Source organism: Pagrus pagrus, assembly GCF_965226575.1.
Source record: "Pagrus pagrus genome assembly, chromosome: 13".
NCBI lineage: Eukaryota > Metazoa > Chordata > Actinopteri > Spariformes > Sparidae > Pagrus > Pagrus pagrus.
In genome coordinates this window covers 5,972,637-5,995,003 of record NC_140197.1, presented here as the reverse complement: position 1 = coordinate 5,995,003, position 22,367 = coordinate 5,972,637, and the positions used below count along the sequence as shown (strand labels likewise).

The 22,367-nt window shown below is 41.5% G+C and overlaps 1 protein-coding gene and 1 long non-coding RNA gene across 6 annotated transcripts in view; both read right to left on the bottom strand.

Moving 5' to 3' along the window:
- LOC311267680 (junction plakoglobin-like) overlaps nt 1-16,844 on the bottom strand; it is a 341,412-nt gene extending 324,568 nt beyond the window's left edge. Inside the window, exon 1 of the mRNA XM_084370873.1 lies at nt 16,610-16,844. The gene's annotated coding sequence lies outside the window, so the exon portion shown is untranslated. The remainder of the gene's footprint in view (nt 1-16,609) is intronic.
- A 3,697-nt stretch (nt 16,845-20,541) lies between these two features.
- On the bottom strand, nt 20,542-21,939 carry LOC311267667. Of its 5 annotated transcripts, none has more exons than XR_014623858.1 (4): nt 21,866-21,939; nt 21,672-21,777; nt 21,181-21,245; nt 20,554-20,635 (listed from the first exon to the last, which is right to left on the bottom strand). It is a non-coding gene; the product is annotated as an uncharacterized lncRNA (long non-coding RNA). The 5 variants fall into 5 exon arrangements; XR_014623859.1 differs by having other exon boundaries at nt 20,557-20,631; XR_014623857.1 differs by lacking the exon at nt 21,181-21,245 and having other exon boundaries at nt 20,542-20,631.
- Nucleotides 21,940-22,367: the final 428 nt, after the last annotated feature.

Sequence of the window (22,367 nt, the reverse complement as noted above, 5' to 3'; positions counted from 1 at the left end):
AAACTGTGATTTGTGAATTTGGGCTATACAAATAAAATTTGATTTGATTTTTCATGTTTTGTAAGATCCTATTCCACTCCCTGTCTGTGAATGAAACATTGAGATCTCCTTCCCAAATCAATTTAAGGCAAGATGCACCCTTATCTGAGCATTTCAAAACCATTGAGTAATACACTGAAGCTTCATGAACTCTACCAAAAATTAAAATCATAATTTGTGTGAGGAAGCTTACAGTGGGGGGAGGTGTTGAAAGAGACCCGAATGTGTGCAGCAACAGGTGTCTGAGTTGTAAGTACTTCCAAAACTGATTCTGGGGTAGGTGGAATTGTGTCTTGATATCAGAAAAGGACTTGAGTGTATCCCTAGCATATAGGTCTCCAAGGGCCAGGATTCCCCTGTCGACCCATGACTTCCAGAGAAATTAAAAGAAATATGAAGGCCATTCTTTTCCATATCCACTGTAAGTGTGAAATAATAGGATGACTGTGTGCCTCTAATGAAAGCTTAGTGGTGATATAATGCATAGGAGGGAGTGGATTACACAAAGGGCTTTCTAGACCAAACCATGGGGGTGCTCTCTCAGGAGGTAGCGCCCAGTGCGCCAAGTGTCTCAGGCTGAATGCATAATGATGGAAAAGCAAATTTGGGACCCCCAGTCCACCTTGATTCACTGGCCTCTGTAATTTTGTCAAGTTTAATCTGGGTCGCTTATTGTTCCATAGGAATTTGTTGCATATTAAACTGCTTAAAATATTTTGGGGGGATCATCATTGGTAGTGCCTGTAATAGGTAATTAAATTTGGGGGTGCAGTTCATTTTTATTACATTGACCTTGCCCCAGAGGGAAAGTAATAGTGGAGACCACACTTCTATATCAATCTTAAATTTGTTCAGAAGAAGCTCAAAATTAACCTGGACCAAATCAATCAACGATGGGGGGAAAAGGATGCCTAAATATTTAATACCTGATTGGGGCCAAGTGAGATCACCAGGTTGGAATAAGGTCTTGGGGCAGTAGGGAGTCAGAAGAAGAGACTCTGATTTGGCTTTCACTTTATATATATATATAAGTTAGAAAATTTAATGGTTTTGAACAGAGCCGGGAGAGAGCGTTCTGGCTCTGTTATCAGGACCAAGGCATCATCTGCGTAAAGCGTCAGTTTATGACTACTACTGCCTATTTGGATACCTGGAAAGTCAGGGTCTCTCTTCGAATAGCCACTGCTAGAGGCTCCAACGCCTGTGCAAAAACTAAAGGGCTCAAAGGGCAGCCCTGCCTAGTGCCTCTTTGGAGCTCAAAGGACTGTGAGATTATGCTATTTGTTGTCACTGAGGCCTTAGGGTTGGTGTATAGAAGTTTGACCCAGCTAATAAATATCCTGCCAAAACCATAAGCTTCCAGGGTGGAGAACAAATATTGCCACTCCACCCTGTCAAATGCCTTTTCAGCATCCAAAGAGAGGGCAGCAGCAGGAGCGGGCGCATTTTGAGAGGTCCACATGATGTCAATCAAACATCTAATATTATCAGCTGAGCTCCGAGTGCGAATAAAGCCAACTTGGTCGGGGTGAATCAGGTTGGTTATCACCTTATCTAACCTTACAGCTAGAATCTTAGCAAGAATTTTACTTTCACAGCCAATCAAACTGATTGGTCTGTGGCTTCTACAGTTTAGTGCATCCTTATCCTTCTTTAAAATGAGAGAAATTAGTGCCTCAGACAGTGCGGGGGGTAGGCTGCCCTTATCCAGTGCCTCACTATACATTTCCAGAAGTAGAGGGGAGAGTTCCTCAGCATACACCTTAAAAAATTCTGCTGTGAAGCCATCCGGGCCTTGCCCCTTGCTAGATGGAAGGCCTCTAATAATATCCACAATCTACTCCCTAGTGATTTGCACGTCAAGCAAATCTACCTGGTCCACTGATAAGGTGGGGAGAGTGAGGGAGGTCAGAAATGCATGCATCTCTTGCTGGTCAACTTGCGTTTCTGACAAGTAAAGCGTTGCATAAAACTCTCTGAATATCTTATTTATCTCTGTGGGATCACGTGTAACAGCACCACCTTCTGTCTTAATTGCTGCTATTGTGCTCTGAGCCTCTCTCTGTTTAATGTATCTAGCCAGCAGTCTTCCTGCTTTGTCGCCCTCTTCGAAGTATTTTTGCCTAGCTCTGAAAAGAGAGAACTCTGCCTTCTGAGTCAGAATGGAGTTAAGTTCATATTTTAGTCTGGTCAGATTAGTGAGATTTGAGGGCGTCATATTTTGCTTAAATACAGCTTCAGCGGCATAAATCTTCTCCAAATCAAGTTGTTTTGTTATGTTAGATTTCTTTTTGAAAGAAGCATGTTGTATTATATGACCTCTAATAAAGGCCTTGAACGCTTCCCATGCCACACCAGCAGATTGTGCTGACGCCAAATTAGTTTCTATAAAAAGAGCTCTTAAAGATTCTTTGAAACTTAGGTCAAGCAAAAGGCTGAAATTGAGCCTCCACCTGGGGGACTTAGGGGTATTGCAAAAAGGGGTTACACAAAGAAACACAGGAGAATGATCCAAGAGGAGAATGCTACCGATAGACATTGGCGCCGCCGGCTGGAATCCTGTACGCACGGCTCCCCAAACATTCGCACATGGTGATTTGGGTACCAGGCGTTTACTTATCACAGTGACAGAGAAATACAGTACGTAAACTATTAGAACTCAGTCGCGGGCCAGATTGGAAGGTTCGGCGGGCTAGATATTTAAATTATGCAAACCAGCGGGTGACACCAAACAACGTCTGCCCAAGCAAGTCAGAGCTTTTCTTTCTCTTACACAGTGACCTGGAGAGACGCAGCCGCATCTGAGAGGACGATCGCGCATGTGTGCGCAATTGCGCACAGCGTGTGTTGCTCCTTCTCCACTACACAATACAGCTCGGCTCTACTCAACTCAGTTTAGGTGCTTTTCCATCACAGCTGAGTTCTTCATAGTTCCTCCTCAGCGGGGGCGACGTCATCATATCATGGCGGCTACAGTCGCGTCATATCGTTCTTTTTTCTCTCCTCTGGTCAGCTCCAAACTCACTCGTCTGCACCGCGATTACGGACCACAGCGTGGTTTTCCACACAGCAGCCATTTAACTCGTGTCAGAATAACCACAGTCTCACAGATTATGTAAGCACTGCAATCTGTTATTCCACTGATACTGAAAACATTAGATATTGTCTTAAAAAGTATTTGTTGTATTTGCCATTCCTGTGCGTACTTTGAAATTGAATCCTGGCGGCGCCACTGCCAATAGAGCTAGAGCTAGACTATGGAGGAGATACCAAATCCAGAAACAAAAAAATAATCAATCCTAGAAAATGTATTGTGAAGCGGGGAATAGAAAGTATAATCTCTTGTGGTTGGGTTTAATAACCGCCAGACATCAACTAGAACAGAAGCTTTGCACATTTTGTGCATAATGGAGGCTGATTTGCATTGACGCTGTGATGGGGTGTTACGATCCAATATGTTATCCATAACCTGATTAAAGTCACCCCCCATCAAAATCGGGTAGTCTCCCATATCGTTGAGTTTACACTCTAGTTGCCCAAAGATCATCAATATTAGGGGTGTAAACATTAGGTAATATTACTTTATGGCCCTCAGCGAGAAGTAACAGAACCCATCCAGCATCATCAATACTTTCCCTAATACATTTGAATTGCATTGTTTGTGGACTAGAATTGCTACCCCCCTGCTATGACCATTCCAGCACAAGGCGGAGACATGACCAACCCAATCTCTGCAAAGCTTCCTAGATTCCTGAGTCAATAAGTGAGTCTCCTGCAGAAATGCTATATCACATCTTTTCGACTTAATAAATGTTATGACTTTTTTCCTTTTGATAGGGTGGTTAGACCACATTCGATGTCATTAGTTTCAAGGTCCTTCCTCTATCAGCCTGCATCATTAGTTGAGGTGTAGGAGTAGGTCTAGTAACCGATGCATGTAGGGGATGTAACCTATCATTAGAACCACCATCACTGAGCAACAAGTATTGTGTACATGGGCAGGAAAAGAATTGGGGAAAAAGAAAAAAGAAAACAATATGACGGAAAAAAAAGACGTGTATACATACAGATACATACATGGTGACCATGAACTGTCGTCACCTGCAGGTGCTCAAAAGGCACCAAACCTAACACACAAAAAACTTGGTCCATGACTTTGAGCAGTCTAACAGCTCGTGAAGAGGGCAGTCATGCAGCTATAATTATGTAGCTAAACATTAGTAAGGGCTACATCAGTACAAGAACTGTGTAAGGGTCATAAGCAATAAACAGTCAAATATAACCAAAATACTTGAAGAAGTTAGTTTTAAGTATCTCTCCACTCATCCAGTAATGTCTATCTGAGGCATATGTCTCCCCATTAAGCCCTTATCAGCTCTGGGTTGTTTTATAGTGGTAATGGAAATGGTGGGTAGGAGTGTAAGAAGACAAAACAAAACAAATGTATTTCTCCACCCCCAAAACAGGTGAAATAATAAGTGGGTGAGTAATAAAATAAAAACAAGGAACACCAGTAATTTCAGGGAGTGACATACATTACAGATATGCTCCCCCTGCTATAGCAACTCTAATGTCAACAGTATAGACCAATAACACTGAATCAGAGCACAACCAAAAATAATGGGTATAATAAAAGCCATAATGCCTCCATCCAAAATAGTAAATGAAATATCTCTTTCATATTCAGATGTGTTTAACAGTGTAAATGAGAGACGTGTACAGTTCAACTGGATGGTTCTAGGTAACTTAAGGGCAGAATATGAATATGCTTTCACGGGGGCAGAGAGCGAATGAATTCCAGTGATTTTTTGGGGTCTGTGAACTCACGTCTACCGTCCACCGTCTTCAGGGAGAGCACAACTGGATACATCACGGAGAACATGATCTGACACTTGTGAAGCAGGCGTTTGCATTGATTAAAAGCAGCCTGTTTCTCGGTGACAAGTTTTGAGTAGTCAGGAAGGACCATGATGTGATGCTTGTCCCAGTGCACCTTTCCCATCTTCCGCGCAGCTTCAGCGATCCATTCCCTGTCCTGGAATCTCAGGAAACGAGCAAGGATCGATCTAGGGGGCTGGCCGTCAGGCCTGCGTCTGGCAAGGGTCCGGTGCGCGTGGTCAATTTCGAGGTCCCCCTGAAAATCAATGTTCAGCATCTGTGGAATAACTTTGCGTAGAAACGCGAGTGTGTCCGGGCCCTCGCATCCCTCCGGGAAACCAACAAAGCGCAGATTGTTCCGCTGGCTCCTATTTTCCAGGTTGTCCAGCTTCTGTCGCAAGATTTCCACCTCAGTTTGAGTGGTAGGAGGATTCGTTTCTAGCGCCTGATGAGCGTCTTCAAGGAAATCTATGCAAGACTCAACATTGTTCAGGCGTGTAGCAATGTCAGACAGCTTGGCCTCCACAGCCTGAGTTGCTGACTGAATGGCATTCGGCTTGCGCTCTTGAGACTCTGAGGTTTTTTTTTAAAGTGCATAGATGCTCGATATGTCCTTAGCCATTTGGTTGGGGGGGGGGGGGGGGGGGGGGGTAGCTCTGTCGCTGGGAGTTTTGGAGGGCGACAGCGAGTTGTTTATAGCCGCAGTGTTAGCTGCTTTAGCTGTGTCGCTAGCTTCGCCGGGTTTGCTGGCTGCCTCTTGGCTTCGTGTTGCGGGCTTTTGCTGCTGGCCGGGCATCGTAACTCAACGAATGTAGTTTCAAAATACTCCAACGTAAAATGTGTCACTCACACGTCAAAATAAAGCAATGTGTAACCCTTCATTTAAATAAAATAAGCTACTCGACTGCAGAGCCTCCGACTAAGTTGCCATCTCTGCTGCCTGCATCACGTGACTCCGAACACGGACTATTTTGTTAAACTGCGTGAACAGACTGAGAAACAGGCAGCGTTATTGAGGAAAACCACCAAGATGAGTGAGAAAGCTCTTCAAGCTAGCTAGAAAGTTGCTGAACTCATCGCTAAATCAAAACAGCCACACACCGTGGCAGAGACAATACTGCCTGCCTGCAAAATTATCGAAAAAGAGATGCTCAGCCCTGCCGCCATTAAAGAAATAGCCCAAGTCCCTCTCTCAAATAATTTTTGACATTGACATTGAGAAGATAGTTCTGGAAAAGTTGCGCATCAGTGGGAAATTTGCATTTCAACTCGATGAATCTACGGATATCAGTGGACATGTACAACTTATGGCAAATGTGCACTTTGTAGATGGAGATACCATCAGAGAAAACTTTCTGTTTTGCAAGGAATTGCCAGAAAGAACAACAGGAGAGGAAATTTTTCGAGTTGTGTCAGAGTACCTTGAACAAGGAGGACTGAAGTGGGAAAACTGTGTAAGTGTTTGCACCGATGGAGCAGCTGCCATGCTTGGGCGCACCAAAGGATTTGTAAACAGAGTGAAAGAGCAACATCCAGATGTCATTGCGACGCATTGTTTTCTGCACCGGGAAGCACTCGTTGCCAAGACATTACCAGCAGACATAGCTCCTGTACTGGAAGATGTTGTGAGCATGATAAACTTTGTGAAGACAAGACCTGTAAAAAGTCGCATGTTCGCATCACTGTGTGAGGAAATGGGAGCGGAGCATAAGGTGTTATTGCTCCACACGGAGGTCCGGTGGCTGTCCCATGGCAAAATTTTAGCCCGTGTGTATGAACTCAGTATACTCAGTATGATGGCGCTAAGTTGCTCTCAAGTGAGGAGCGGTGTGCAAGACTGGCATATCTGGCAGATATATTTCAACATCTGAATGACCTGAACACACGAATGCAAGGCCGAAATGAAAACCTGCTCACAAGTACAGATAAAATAAAGGGATTTCATTCAAAGGTGCAGCTCTGGAAACAACATGTGGAAAGTGCCAACCTTGACATGTTCCCACACACCCAGAAATGGAAGGGTGTAAACAGTGCTGCACTGTGTGAGACAATAGGTAAACATCTGCAAATTCTTGAGCAGAAGTTGTCATGTTATTTCCCTTCACTTTCCACTGATTACCTTGACTGGGTTAGGAAGAAATAACTGAACTGAGACAAAATCATGGTCTAAAGCTGAGCTTTGCTGATCTACCTATGGACAGTTTTTGGCTGACTGCTGCCAAGGAGTTCCCCATTCTGGCAATGGGGAGCAGAGCTATTTCCCTTTCTCCACAACCTATCTATGCGAGCTGGGCCTTTGCTTTAAAGACAAAAAAAAGAGAGAGAACAGAGCTGTTGAGGAAGATCTTCGTGTGTCTTTCTTCAATTCCTGCAAGAATATCAGCTTTGTGTTCAACTAAACAGGCCCAGATTTCACACTGAGTAAGTAAATTGTGAGTAAATTGAGACTAGATTTTCATTATATTTCATTATATATACTTTTTGTGACATTTTTGTTTGGTGGTATGCCGTGTGATTTTTCTAATGTAAAATATGTGCCGTGGCTCAAAAAAGGTTGGGAAACACAGGGCTAGAGAATATTACAGATCCAACTAGCGGAAAACTAGCAGGATTCAGAGAGAAACAATTATACTGAAACAGGTCCAGTAACAGAACATTTACGCAAGCAATGGTCCAGAACATCATAACTTCCAACTCTTGTTAGGAGTCTGGGCCATTTTATTTCCTTTCCCCCTTACATTTCAGATTTGACTGGGTATGTTTGCTTGCGTTAACTAGTAATGGAGCTTCATGTTGCCACTTTTAATAATAGCCCGGTCTCAGATATAATCACATACTGATTTTGAACTGCTTGTGTGAAAAATGATCGTGTAAGAGTACATTCTTGATTTAAAGCTCTGTACTTTCTTCTTTCTCTCTGGGCAGGAGAAGGTTTAGGTTGTGAGGTTGACAAGGTGGATGCACTTTGGTCATTGGCTAACAAGGGGGGGTGGCATCATCCCTCAAATCGCCTACTGGATGTGTTACTCAAACTGACCATCCCAGATTGGATTTAATCTTCTGACCTCCACTTGGTCACAAGAGGAACTGAACAAGAGGAAGGATCTACAGGGAGAACATGAGCAGACATCCTGAAAGCCGGAACATATCTAAGGAATATTTAAGCTTTGAAGTGTGATTTCTAACGAGAACTGAATTGGCAATCTCTACAAGCACATTCATCTTAACTGATAGTCTAGTAACCTAGTCAAATACCTTAATGTAAATGTGAGCATAGCGCCTATGGGGATCAGCTCCGGTATGTCTTACACTAATAATGCAGAGGTGGCTAATGAGCTAGCCCTCCTAATCTTTATTTAAGAGCTCCTTCACTCAGCTGGCAATTTGAAGGTAATGTGTAATGTCGGACTCATTTATCAGCTGCATGGAGTGTTGGTGGTGGAATAAAGTTCAGAGAAGCAGGTTTCAGATAGGAAGGTTGGTGCATCATTCACTACATTAAAGATTCAAGGTTGATGATTTCTGCTTCTACAGTAGTTCATTTTGTTTCTTCTACTGTGAAATTTACTGCTTATGCTTTGTCCTGTAAAGAAGTTTTGATCAACTGAGATTATCATATTATTATCAGCACTATAGTTATACTGTCAAACTGTTACATGCCGATGTGTCAGTAAAATGTGTCAGCTAACAGATGAGTCTGCTAAGTTGAATGTGTTTTAACTACTGCTGATTGGGATGTATAGTATAAAAGATTATTCAATAATAATAACTACACTGAACAAAAATATAAACGCAACACTTTTGTTTTTGCTCCCATCATGAGCTGAACTCAAAGATCTAAAACATTTTCTATATACACAAAAGACCATTTCCCACAAATATTGTTCACAATATGACTAAATTTGTGTTAGTGAGCACTTCTCCTTTGCCTAGATAATCCATCCCACCTCACAGGTGTGGCATATCAAGATGCTGATTAGACAGCATGAATATTGCACAGGTGTGCCTTAGGCTGGCCGCAATAAAAGGAAAAATGGGAGCAAAAGTGTTGCGTTTATATTTTTGTTCAGTGTGTTACCATGAACAGTGGATCAATCAATGTTACTTATCAGCTGACTTATTTGCAGTAAGAATAAACATGCTTATAATATCAGCCTGGCAGATGGATCAGTCTGGCTCTATTTAGCAAGACTATTACCAAGTAGAGCACTCAGTAGAGCCCCAACAGTTAAGATGACCAGATCTGCAACAGCCAACTGCTAGAACAACAAAACAATGGAGATGGAATCATAATCTCCATTGTGCTGTGGAAGAATAGGTTGATAAAAAGATAAAGAAAGTAAAAGTCTAGCCAAAATGAAAAATGCTTTTTTTCACCAGTTTAAATCACATCCACAGTCACATTGTGGACCAATTTAACGATATATGCCAAAATAGTACAAAACATTTAAATCAAAACAAAATCAATTTCTTTGTATTTCTATATCAAAATCCAGTCATGTCTTTGTCTTGTAAAACAAAATGTCACTCGTGCTCGCATAAGCTTAAACCAACGAATTTCACACGGATGAAAACATAGCCTCATTGGCATAGGTAATAACTAGAGATCCATCCACAGACAGGCAGACAGTAAATACACAACGTTTGAACGGTGATTGGCTCCAAAGTTCATCATTGGAGAACCCTCAGTTGGAATTATCAGTAGAATACTCGATTACTCAATATCTATCACAGTGGTCAGAAAGTCTAGCTTTAATAAAAATGTAGGATAATGCAAAGGTTTGCTGCAAACAGCCATGGGCGTAACCACCATATACTTTGGAGGGGACGTGTCCCCCCCAATATTGGGAAGATACTAGGGGTGTAACAATACATGTATTTGTATTGATGCGTTTCGGTACAGGGCTGTGCACGGGTGAGTGTCCGGAACGGAAGTTGCTTGTGTTTGTTTTCTGCCTGCAGCTACACGTGCAGCCCGTTTACATCATGGCTAATGCTAGCGCGAAACCAGAGCTTGAAGACCCCCCCTTGTCGCTTAAGTCTCCTGCTTGGGAACACTTCGGCTTCCTGGTTAAATATTGCAACGGAGAAAGACGAGTCCGGCACGGTGCAGTTCTGCCGAACAGCTGGAGAAATGAAACCGAGGAATTCCCGTGATAATTACATAATCACACACGACTGCAGTTATACGTGTTATAAAGATAACAACACGAAGTGTTCCCGACTGAAGGATTAGAAGAAGAGCGCGTATTTGTCTCTTTTTTGAGGTTTTTGTGCTTGTATCAACGCATGTTTTATTTTGAAATTCAACCAGATGTATTGTTGTTGTTTCGTGTCAGACTTCCTGTCTGCTCTGTGCTAAATTCGGCCGAATTTCTGCGTTGTGCCGCGGCACTTGAAACAGCACCACCCAAGTGTGAATATCACTGCTACAAGAAAAAAAAATGACCTTAGTGCAAACGCAGCTGACTTTGGCAATCAAGCAGCCTCTCCCTAGCAACTCAGCCCGTATGAACAACACACCAGTGCAAACCTGGCAGAGGGACTTAAAGAGACAGTGAAAATAATTTATTTAACTTATTACCAGCACTTTACAACAGTATTCTATTTTTTTTTCATATTTTGTATAATGTTACAATAAATTGTTGGTTTACAAAAGTTTTGAATAAACAACAAGCAAATTTATGTTTTGCATTTTGTTCTCGTACTGTACCGAAAATGAACCGAACCATGACCTCAAAACCGACGTAAGTATCGAACCGTGATTTTTGTGTGTTGTTACACCCCTATAAGATACCAATCTGTCCCCCCCAATAATATATCTAAATATGTGACATATGATATGTCCTCCTTTTATGAACCCTGGCTGTAAGTGGATCCATCTCTTGTTATTTCCGATTCATTTTCAATTTAGGAAAAACAAGGAAAACAAAACTATGTGACCACCCCCCTCCCAATTGTACACTTGGTCGCGCCCGTAAACACCGGCTTCGTTTGAAAAACCGCTCTCCGACTGTCACTGTCATGGGCATATAAACAAATGGAGGGAGTAGCACCAAAGCAGAAAAGCAGGACCAACAGGCAGACATTCGCCTCTTTTTTTCAGATGGTAAGCAACTAGACACCTAAAAAGTAGTGCTATGGTCAAATTGAGTGCGCTAATTTTTGAATGAATGTGAAACAATTATCGCATTTAAATGGCTCAGAATTAATGCCAGAATGAAGATATATATATATCATATGAAACTAGAATATATAAGGCATCCATTGGTACCAACCATGGCATGATAGCTTGTCGGAAAATGGGCTGAATAATACTCCAAAGTTAGGCTAAATTCTGGTGGGGGAAAAACTTTTAAAAGGGGTCCATTTGAACTCTGTATCATCCGTGTGTGCTGTTCTTTTTTCTCCATCTCCCCCGTGTGTGTGCGTGTGTGATTGATGGTTTTAAAATTCAATTGGCACTTAAACAGGCTTTGTAAGGTTAACGGAAATAACACTAGCAACAATAAAAGGAGAATATTCAATGCCTCAAATTAAAATGATCATTAGGGTCAGTCATTGTTCTTCTAGTACAATAATGGTATCTGGTCACAATGCAGGCAGCACAGAGAGACAGAGAGAGGGACAGTCACAGGCAAGATATAGGGAGAGGACACACAGAGACCTCTCTGAAGATGATCAGGTAAGACATAATGAGACTAAACAACATGATAACATTATTTTTACCTAGTCATACATGTCAGCAGTAAACTAGTAATAAGAGCATAATATTCAAATTAAAATTATCATTAGGGTCAGTCATTGTTCCTCTGGTACAATAATGGTATCTGGTTACAATGCAGGCAGCACAGAGAGACAGAGAGAGGGACAGTCACAGGCAAGATATAGGGAGAGGACACACAGAAAATAATATCCGGGGAAGGGCTCACATTTGGACCCCCCCAATATCAAATACCTTGCAAACAGCCCCATAGCTGCAGCATTACCAGTGCGGAAAATGTGCTGTTCTTCACCTGTCAAATCATTCTGGGCTTGTGTGTGTGTGTGTGTGTGTGTGGAACCTCTCCCTGTCCCCCGACAACTGCTTCCCACAGCAGTTGCTGAAGACAGGGAGTAATTAAATATATAAATCCGAAAGTGTTCTTGGACAGCTTGTCTAGATGCATTCTAGTTATGTTCGACAACTTAATAAAGGAATATATTCTTGGTTGAGTATTCTGTGTTGCTGCAAAGAGACCATCAGTGCACTTCCATCATGAAAGGAGAGCTTTAGTTTATGCCTCTCAATGAACACCTCTGGACTGGGGTCGTATGCAGCCTCTGAGAACAATGGGGTCCAGATACAGCACCCAGGTGATTTATGGAGTTTCCTGATGGACACAGTAGCTCTGTTGCTTAAGTAACTGGTAACTGCTCCTAATGTATCTGTCATTGGGTAGTTAAGTTTGCAGCTGTGTAGTTGAGGTCTTTTTGCTGTCCCAGAGTGCCGGGAGCCAAACCTGGCAAGAAAACCACCTTGGTAGCGTATTCCCTATTCTTCTCAGAAGCTGTGTTGTTCTGTCCCAGTCCGGCCTCTTTCTCTTGGGGATGCCAGACTCGGAAGAGCTGGCAGACCACTAGCTCCATGGAGGGTGGGTGTAACGCACATTCAGCACTATTTGCAATCAATATGTGACCCTCAAGTCCCTCCCTAACATGTAACTATGCCAAAGCAAATAGCACTCCACTGGCTGTTTAAGTGAAAATATGAAAGAGAAGCTGATTCCAGCACTCCAGTGCTTACCAAGGCTCTGCAATGTTGCTTTGGTGGACTGAAAGGAGTAAATGTGCCCTTAAGTTTGAATGTCATTTAGAGAAAGCTTCAATCCATGGGCAGAGTCAGCCACTATGTGTAACATCAGCACTGCAAGTTTTGTCATATGTTGGTCACATAGCATTCCAAAAAACACCAACAATGAACTACACAGAGTTTGCACCCTCAGCAGTGGCTGTCTGAGGCTGTACTGTTCAGACATGGCCAAGACCTGAGGTCATTAAAAGTTGTCTTCCTCACTTCCTGTTCCAATGTTTTCTTCTGCTATTATATACTCTTCTTATACACGTTTAGCAGCTTACAAAATATTGTTCACAGAATGAATCGCATTACAGCCTAAAGTATGTCGTGTTTGTGTAAAATTGGTCTGAAGTGTATGTAATACAAGGAGAACGAGCAAGCTATTGACGATCTTAATCTTAAAAGCACTTTTGTCTATTTTGATCACTGTTGGGATGCTCCCTAACTTCAGCTCATCAATTTGAGATGTCAAAGGATTAAATATGAAATCATGAAATCATATTAAAATATATAAAACTAACACCTCAACATCAGTCATGCTTTATCCTGCACCTGCAATGGAAAGACACAAATTCAATCCAGGCAGCACAAATTATTTCAGGTCAAAGACACATCTGCTTGAGCTAAGAAAAGCTAATTAAGAGAGAATGTTTACATCGTACAATAACATCAATGGTGATGATGATGATACACTGCCATTAATTCAGAGGCAAGTTAACTGAGAATATGTTTGACTGGAGTGTGACCATTTGTCTTTTATAACTACAGTTACACTTACAAAGTACTCCTGAGCCCATGTAGTAATCTGCTTTATGGAGAAAATGGGAGATTAAGTTTATCATCCCAGGACTTATTATTAATTTGTTTTTTGAACCACAGTTACAGTGAGGCAGATCAGTTGAAAACACAGATATAATGGTTGGAAGGCTCACAAGTGATATCTGTTTATTAAGCCCACACCGGGTCCCAAACAAAAGATACTTGCCATCAGGCCTAACAACTTTTCTGGGGGAAACCCTGAATGCAAAGGCCCTCTCTACAGTCAGCGTTTGGATTGTCCTTTCTGGGCTACTGCAGAAACATGGCGGTACAACATGGCAGACTCTGGAAGCGGACCTGCTCCTTCTGTAGATATAAAAGGCTCATTCTAAGGTAACGAAAGCATGATTGTTAGTCTCAGATGCTACACTAATGAAAATATAATTGAAATGAATATTGTTTTACATTCCTCCACCTAAATCCTAAAGTAAACCTTTAAATATATTGTTACTGTACTGTTTTTAATTGAGTACATATGTCACAAAGGATTAGCATATGATCTTACTCCACATTATCATTGCATCCCAACTTTTTGGGATTTAGGGTTGTATTAGAATCTCCCCATTATTCTGTCAGTCGCCCTTAACCCTTGTATTATGTTTGTTTCTCCCCCCTTACTTTGGTGTTCCCGGTCAAATTTGACCGGTCTGGTTTAACTGCTCTTACATTAACACAAAAAAAAGCATTCAAACATAATTATCACCAAATTGTATTTAACACCGTTTAATGCTGTAAATAATGTATCCAACTAGTGGTGAACATGAATAACTGCAGTGAATATCCAAAGAATAGACACTGAAAATTATAATAAGAATCAAAGCAGAGACCAAATTCACAGAACATCAGAAAATCAACATGAATAGTCATCTCTCTCTCTCTGTGTGTGTGTGTGAGAGAGAGAGAGTGTGTGTGAGAGTGCGTGTGTGTATGTGTGTGTGTGTGGGTGTGCATGGGGATGTTTTCCATCTATTGGATGAACATAATCTAGTATTAAACCTTTCATTTCCTGTGCCGACCGGGAACACCACAGGTGTTACAAAGTTGATTAGACCACTCAAAATTCAATGCAAGTGGTTATCAACAATTTTATATGTTCAAATGCCTAGTGTGTAGGATATCATAAGGCCTTGAGGCAATCAGAGGAAAAATAAAAATTTTACGATATTATGAAGTTGTAAATCGGTCAGATTTGACCCGAACACCACAGGAGGGTTAAGATGAATTGGATCTGTGTTGTGCCACCGTTAAATTCACATCAGCAATGAATCTATATCACTTCAGCATTTCCAAACAGAGCCTGAAGGCTGGAGTTCCCTCAGAGGGAAAACAGGCTTCAGCTGATGAAATGGTTAGAAAGGTGATAAATCTACTCTCTCTCTCTCTCTCTCTCTCTCTCTCTCTCACGCACTCACTCTCTTTCACTCTCACACACACAAACACACACGCGCACGCTGACAGAGCACAACCAGAACCTGCGGGAGAACAGTCCGACAGCCTCCACTTGCTCTGAGCAAGTGGAGGCTGTCGGACGAACAGGTGACAAGTGCTGAGACTGTTTCTGAATTATTTAACAGCAATGAAAATAGATACATATTAATGGGGTCCTTTACAGGTGAGGTGGTCAAGCCCCCCCATCGGTCACTGTTGTTTATACACACACAGTGAGGGGGAGACGTACTGTACACACATATATGTTTAAGCGCACATACAGGCAAAGTCAAATATTGAGCATAGAGTGCACCAACCCAATCACATGCACCAACGCTCACCCTGACACACACACATTCTTGGCTAGCTCTCTGGCTGCTACACCCGCTTGTCACAGCCAAAGAATGTGGAGTCAACTGCCGAAACAAGGAGATTGTGTGAAAATGTGTGTGTGTGTGTGAGAGAGAGAGAGAGAGAGAGAGAGAGAGAGAGAGAGAGAGAGAGAGAGAGAGAGAGATTGTGTGTGTGTGTGTGTGTGTGTGTGTGTGTGTGTGTGTGTGTGTGTGTGTGTGTGTGTGTGTGTGTGTGAGAGTGAGTGTGTGTGTGTGTGTGTGTGTGTGTGTGTGTGAGAGTGAGTGAGTGAGGGAGAGAGAGAGACAGAGACAGAGACAGACAGACAGTTAAATACTATTGGTGACAATTCCATCTGACCTAAATGGCTCTCTCTCTCACTACAGATGCATTTACAGCCTCACCCTCAACATCTGTTGGGAATAAGACGCTTCTGCCGCCCACACAAACACACACACGTGCACACATGCAAAAAGTGACAGAGGGGATTTTGAGCAGCATTGTTTTTATATTTTACAGGGAAGATTTTTTATAGTAAAGCTCTCTGAACTGACCTGTGTGTGTGTGTGTGTGTGTGTGTGTGTGTGTGTGTGTGTGTGAGTGAGTGAGTGAGTGAGTGAGTGAGTGAGTGAGTGAGAGAGAGAGAGAGAGAGAATGTCATGCAGGGGCAGAATGCACCGAGACACAAGGCGACATAGAAAGCCACACCAGAGGGACTTGAACCCAAAAAACCGCACTGATTCCATACTTGTTCCAATTACACGCACGCACGCACGCACGCACACACACACACACACACACACACACACACACACACACACACACACACACATATATATATGTATATATGTGCTGCAAGATGTCATTATCCATATTAATCTTTAGAATACAGACATCATCACACCTATGGCAACACACATCTCCAGCGCCCCTAAAAATATCTCCCCCTGGATGCAGTTAAAGATGAAAGCCGCATGAATCTAGCTCAGCGCTTACAGAACTGTGTTTCTGTAGGATCTGAAGATGTCAATGAACAGCTGAAGCCCTGTAGAGACAGATCATCAGACTGATTGAAGTTTCAGGAGGAGAGAGGGGATGCGTTCACTGATTCTAATGATGGTCGTGATGCTGCATGATGACCACCGACTGGAGGTCACTCTTCACCCTCCTTTTTATTTACCGCCACATCATCTCTAGTGACCGAGCTCGTCATCTGGTAACCATGCGTAAAAAGACAGGTCAGCTGGGTTTGGTTACCTTGTGAACTGGACAGCAGTCTGGAGCGGCTCCCTGTCGCAGCAGTGACGGCTTCAACTTTCCCTTCTATCCTCTCCTTAAAACCACAGTCCTTGCGGTTCAGGTGCAGTTCCGTTTTTGTGGATTGTTCGCCTCTGTGCCCTCTCTGTCTCGCCGTGTCTCCCGGTAAACGCGGTGTGCAGCACGCAGCCAGCCGGGCGGAGTGAGGGAAGCGAACCGGCAGTGGCTCGGCTGCTACAGCGTCACCGGAGAGGAGGGGAAAGTGAAGAGGTCTCACTCTGATGGCTAGAGGCGTCGTTTTCAGCTTCCCAGTCATGTACTGTCATTGTTGTGGTACAAGTGATGTGGTGCAGGACCTGGTCAGCTGTCTTTTTCATAGACATCATTTTATACACATCACTATCACTGCCTCTCAAAAATCACAAAAATGAACTGATGGAAAAATATATCAAGATTTGCTGAGTTATTGAATTTGCATGTTCTTAACAGTTCTTAACTCTTAAACTTCTAAGTAAAACATATATGTATCATTCTACAGTACAGTTCTATGGTATTAATATATACTTATTTCATATCAATATTCTTATCCATGGTATTCTATTCAGTATCATTAACATTATACTGCTTTACAATAATATGTTCGATTTGTGTGTATTTCACAATTCTATTGTTATTGCTTGTTTAAATTTTATTGTTGTTCAATTCTAGCATCTCTTTGAAATTACATCTTTATCGGACCATTCTGCATCTCTGGATTTATGTCCAGTGCCAACATTCAGTGCTTGTCCAGGAAAGAAGTGTGTCCTTTAGTTGCACAGTGGAACTGGGACTCTACATACAACATCTGCACATGACAACTATGGTATGGTTTAAGTTAGGCACAGACAGCAGCCCAGTTGCCAGCATGAAATGTGAGCAGTTAACGTTTCTGTAAACCACAGATATGTTTAACTTGTACGTGTCATAGGCTACATATCATTCAACATGTGTCATATCACGCTTACATGTTTATGACCTGATTTCATGTGTGGAGGTTTTAGATGGTGGTAGAGTTGCAGGTGACATGACTGCCAAGCCAATGACCGCAGTTTGCTTTTCAGCAATTTAACTCACCAGTAAAACTCAGCAATCTCACATAGAAGTGAGAAACCACTGGATATATTTGACAAGGGACCATGGTCATTTCAACGTGACATGACGTGAATCAGACCATCTGCAGCCTAACTATTTGCATAAATGTGGTTTTGATATTCATGGCCTTCAGTTTGCTTTTAAATAACGTTGTTTGTGTTTCTGCCATCATAATCCGACCATTCCTAACCCACTATCCCACTTCCCTCACTATCTTGAAAATAAAGAGATCCCAATATTTAAATATAAAAAGAAGTTAGCCTATTCCACCCATTAAATAACATGCTTTGAAATTATCATTTTTAATAACAGTAAATGATAGTTATTATTCATCATTTAAATACAGAATAAAGAAATTCAATAGCTGACTGGCAAATTTGATTGTATTGTTTTTTGTTTTGCTTTTGTTTGTTTGGGGTTTTTTGTTTGTTTGTTTTTATTTTATTTTAACACAATATCTGAGATTTTCTGGTGGAACAATGGCAGACTATATGATGACAGGCTTTTAAATACTGTATGAACAGTTGTTTGAACTTCATGTTGTCAAATAAAAATCATATTTCTGATAGTGTATTCCATTTGAGCCTACAGCCTCCCCTGCCTCACTGAGTGAGCCTTCTTCACAAACATAGAGCATCTCTGGAGGCGTTTGCGTGCAGTCTCAACCCCGCGGTTAGAGAGCAGAGAAGAGCCAAGCAGAAACACAGCCACAAATTATTGCCAAGTGATTGAGAAGGATGTGCAAAGTCTCCAGGACTGTCTGCTATTCATTTAATGTTCTCACAGTGGAACAGAGGCAAGCCTGCGACATCACATTTTCAGTTGTGCAATTAGAGAAATGTGAAACCACGAGCTGTTCCAAAAGCAAACAGTGTGCAGGCAGGACTGACTTCAGCAGAGAAGAAATATTCACTAAGTGGGCCTATATTCATTCATATTTACATTTAGAATAAGTTGAGTATGGTGGCATCACAGAGTGCACCTGACCTGTGGAACAGTTCATTGATTTATTTCAGTGCAGTAGCAACTCATCATTGTTTTCAGTCTGTTGATTGTGTCTATGATTAATCAATTACAAGTTTAATTTATAAAAGGGGCTGAAGAAAAACAATGCACAAGGTTCCCAGAGCCAATGTCGTTCACTCTATACATTGTAAGTCCCACTGAGGCAATGTGATTGTGATTGTGGTCTGTATAAATACAATTGATTAGAAAATTGATTCAGTCTGAGTTCGGACAGCTTAAAAAACACATATTCGGTTTGAAATGATAGAAAACAAATAAAAGAAGGGAAACCTCACATTGGAGCATTTTTTCTTGAAACTGTTAAAATAATTATTTCCAACTGGGTGTTATGTTTCCGTCACAGTTGATCGGAGCTGCGTCAAGTATTTCAACTACTTTTTGGGTCATTTTTTGTAGTTTAACTACTCAATGTACAAACTACAATTTTGGCCAATAACATGAAATATTTTTTTTATTAAAAAAAGACCTATATAATATACATTTTATTTTACTTTTCTTTGAAAAAAGGCATGAAACATGTCATGACATGCTAAGCCAACGGTGCCTCTGATTGGCTTGCCCTGGCAGCACTCAGATGCTTCAGAGAGTGGGTGGGTCTTCATGCCAAGGAAGGCAGTGCTCATATGGCACAAGCACTGAAGTTCCTGTGATGTTGACCAAAAATGTCAGCTTTTGTTTTTAAAAAAATAAAACTTGAGGCATATTTCTGCTGGCATGTGAATTTTTTGTAGGCTATTATATTTTGTTTCATATACACCATATGTTGACTTATTTAACGCTGAGTTAAATGAGTATAATATAGTAGTATATGGGTTGCTAAAGCTACTTTTTTTAGCAGTAGTTTTACAAACTACATTTCTCCAGGGGTAGAAATGTAGTTTGTTCAAACTACTGCCAGGCTAAACTATATGTAGTTTTACAAGCTACGCTTGCAAAGTAGCTTCCCCAACACTGGCTATAGAATATTACTGTGTTTTGTATACACTAAAGATCTTCAGGTGAATTATTACCAGGGCTAAGCTGACTCCTTGGCCACAAAAAGCATCAGGTTCAGTGAGTTAATTGATCGTCCTAAGGTCCCAAGACGGAAAAAAAGCACACACAGCATGTCGTAGCGCAGAGAGTGGATTCACATTGTGGCGTTTTCCCATTCATTTTAACGAGGGTAGTCTGTTTTGGCTGCAGCAGTGTGCGCCGAAAAAGTTGACAGGGTCAACTTTTGGAGACATCACGTTGTGGTGGCCAATCAGAGTAAAGTAATGTGACATGTGTATTCACTCAGTTTGGCTTTGTGCGGCAGTTTAAAACAAATCTGTGGATGCCAACAATCACTGTAGGACCGGCATGCTTAACCTACTGTGGCAGAGACATGACAGGTACCCTCCTCTTTTGTTTACAGTGAGTTTCCAATTGACTGGCAAAACAAGATATTGTTACATTTATATTGTCAATAAATTCTTTAAATTTGACAATAAGGCCTTAGTGTGGTACATTGCAAACGAATAATGGAAAATCACTCATGACACCGTGTAGACCATCTTTTGAAATAAGAATTAAAAAACTGAGTTATCGGCTGTATTGAGGCAGAGAATAAACCAGGCTGCAATCATGCTGGGACAAGCTGTGAGGCGATTCACAACGTCTGCTGTTCGTACTTCACATTATGCTGAAGGACCAGGGACAAACTTGCCATTTTCCAAGGACAACAAGTGGCGTCTGCTTGGCATGATGGTGGTGTTCTTTGGCAGTGGCTTTACGTTCCCCTTCATCGTCGTCAGACATCAGATCCTGAAGAAGTAAAATGGTCCCGTGCTGTTTTTCAGCCTTCTAGGTCATCACCTGGATGCTATTTATCCATCAGAGCTCTATCTAGGCAGAAGAATGGGAATCTCATCATTTTGTAAATAAAGTTTCATCAAATATGAAAAAAAAACCAAAAAAACAAATGTGGTGCCTGACAAGCAGCATAACCACGTAACTGTCTAACGCCACCCCCTGATGGTGGGCAGAGGGAACCCCTCAGTTTTCCTTTATATGAAGGGTGGCTATCTTATATCTTCCCCGCAACAGGGACAGTTGACAATGAGGCAAATATGTATAAAAAATAACAAATTACAATTAGTGTAAATACAAAATATTCAGTATAAAAGCAATAAGTCTGGGAAGCTATGAATGGAATGTTTTAAAAGATAACTGGTTGGAACTCCTCAGTCCGGAAAAGGTCGGACTGGCACGAGCAAAGATCCCGCTTCCTCAGGAGGCCCCTGGAGAGACCGGAAACAAGAGACAGCAAACCCAACACCGGGACACCGTGCAACACAGCAAGCACTACACATAAAATATCAATACACCACTACAGTATATCACACTGTGTTGCGGTTATAGGTATACTACACAGCAATACAGTGTCTCACCCGTGTGGTCACCCCGAGGAGAGGAGCAGTACACCCGTGCGAATCCGGCCTTATACAGAGACAGCCTAAGAAGAGAGCACATGTAAGAGAGGAGAACAACCAGCATCAACAGCATTTAAATTAATTCACTAAATTATAACTGACCATTGGCCCCAGAGACACACAAAGACAAAAAAGAAAAAAAACAACACAAGTTGAATTGTCTGAAGGCCTATGATTTAATAATAAAACAGTGGCTGGCCTGGTCCTTTCTCTAAGAGAGAAATAAAACGCATAAGTTGCCAGCCTAGTTTAACACCACAGCATATTCATCCTTTAACATAATGATAAATATAGGCCTACTTGGCAGTTATGTTCAATTGTCCCACATCGCAGTAACTATGCAGGTGTAGTTGAACATTCCAAGTGCTACAGACACAAAGAGAGGCTTTAAGTAGACATTTCAACACAGTTCTAAAACATTCAATAAAAGTGGGCCTTATATAATTTACCAGCATATCGGTGTCCATATCTCCGCAGCTGGAGTCACAATGTGATGATCCCATCAATGTGAAAAGGCCATGCAGTGGTCTGCGTTCTCCGCAAGGAGTAAACACACTAGATTATCCCGATAAAATAGAATAAATAAGTATTAAATCTAGGTTATAGTAACTGAACCGACATACACCTAAATGACCCCCCATACCTGCATGTGAGGTGAACCCAGCTCAGCTGTGCAGAGTTGGCTGGCAGAACAAAGAGAGACTGACTGGCATCTCCCAAACATTTATCACTTCCTGATTTTAGTCATGTGATCATGAGACATCATGTGACCCTGTAGGTTGTGTGAGTGTCTAAAAATGACATAGCCATCTGTGCTTAAAGAAAGAAAAAAAGGATCAAGAATCGAATCAAATTGAACTGTGACCTTAAAATCGAATGTCAAATCAAATCAAGTATCTGCAGTTCTGTTACCAGTAGTAAATTTACCAGAGCAGCAAAATGTCTTTGCTAGAAAACTAACATCAATCAACTGATTTTTTATTTCAATTTCAAGCATTAGGTGTTGGCTCATTTGTGCTCAGTCATTTAATCAAACAACTTTATTACTGTAAAGTGTCTTTTAAGTTTCTTTAAAGAATTCTGCATTAAAATGTCTAAAAACAATTAGACCTTTGTTACACATTTTGTTGAATTGTGTTCTTAAA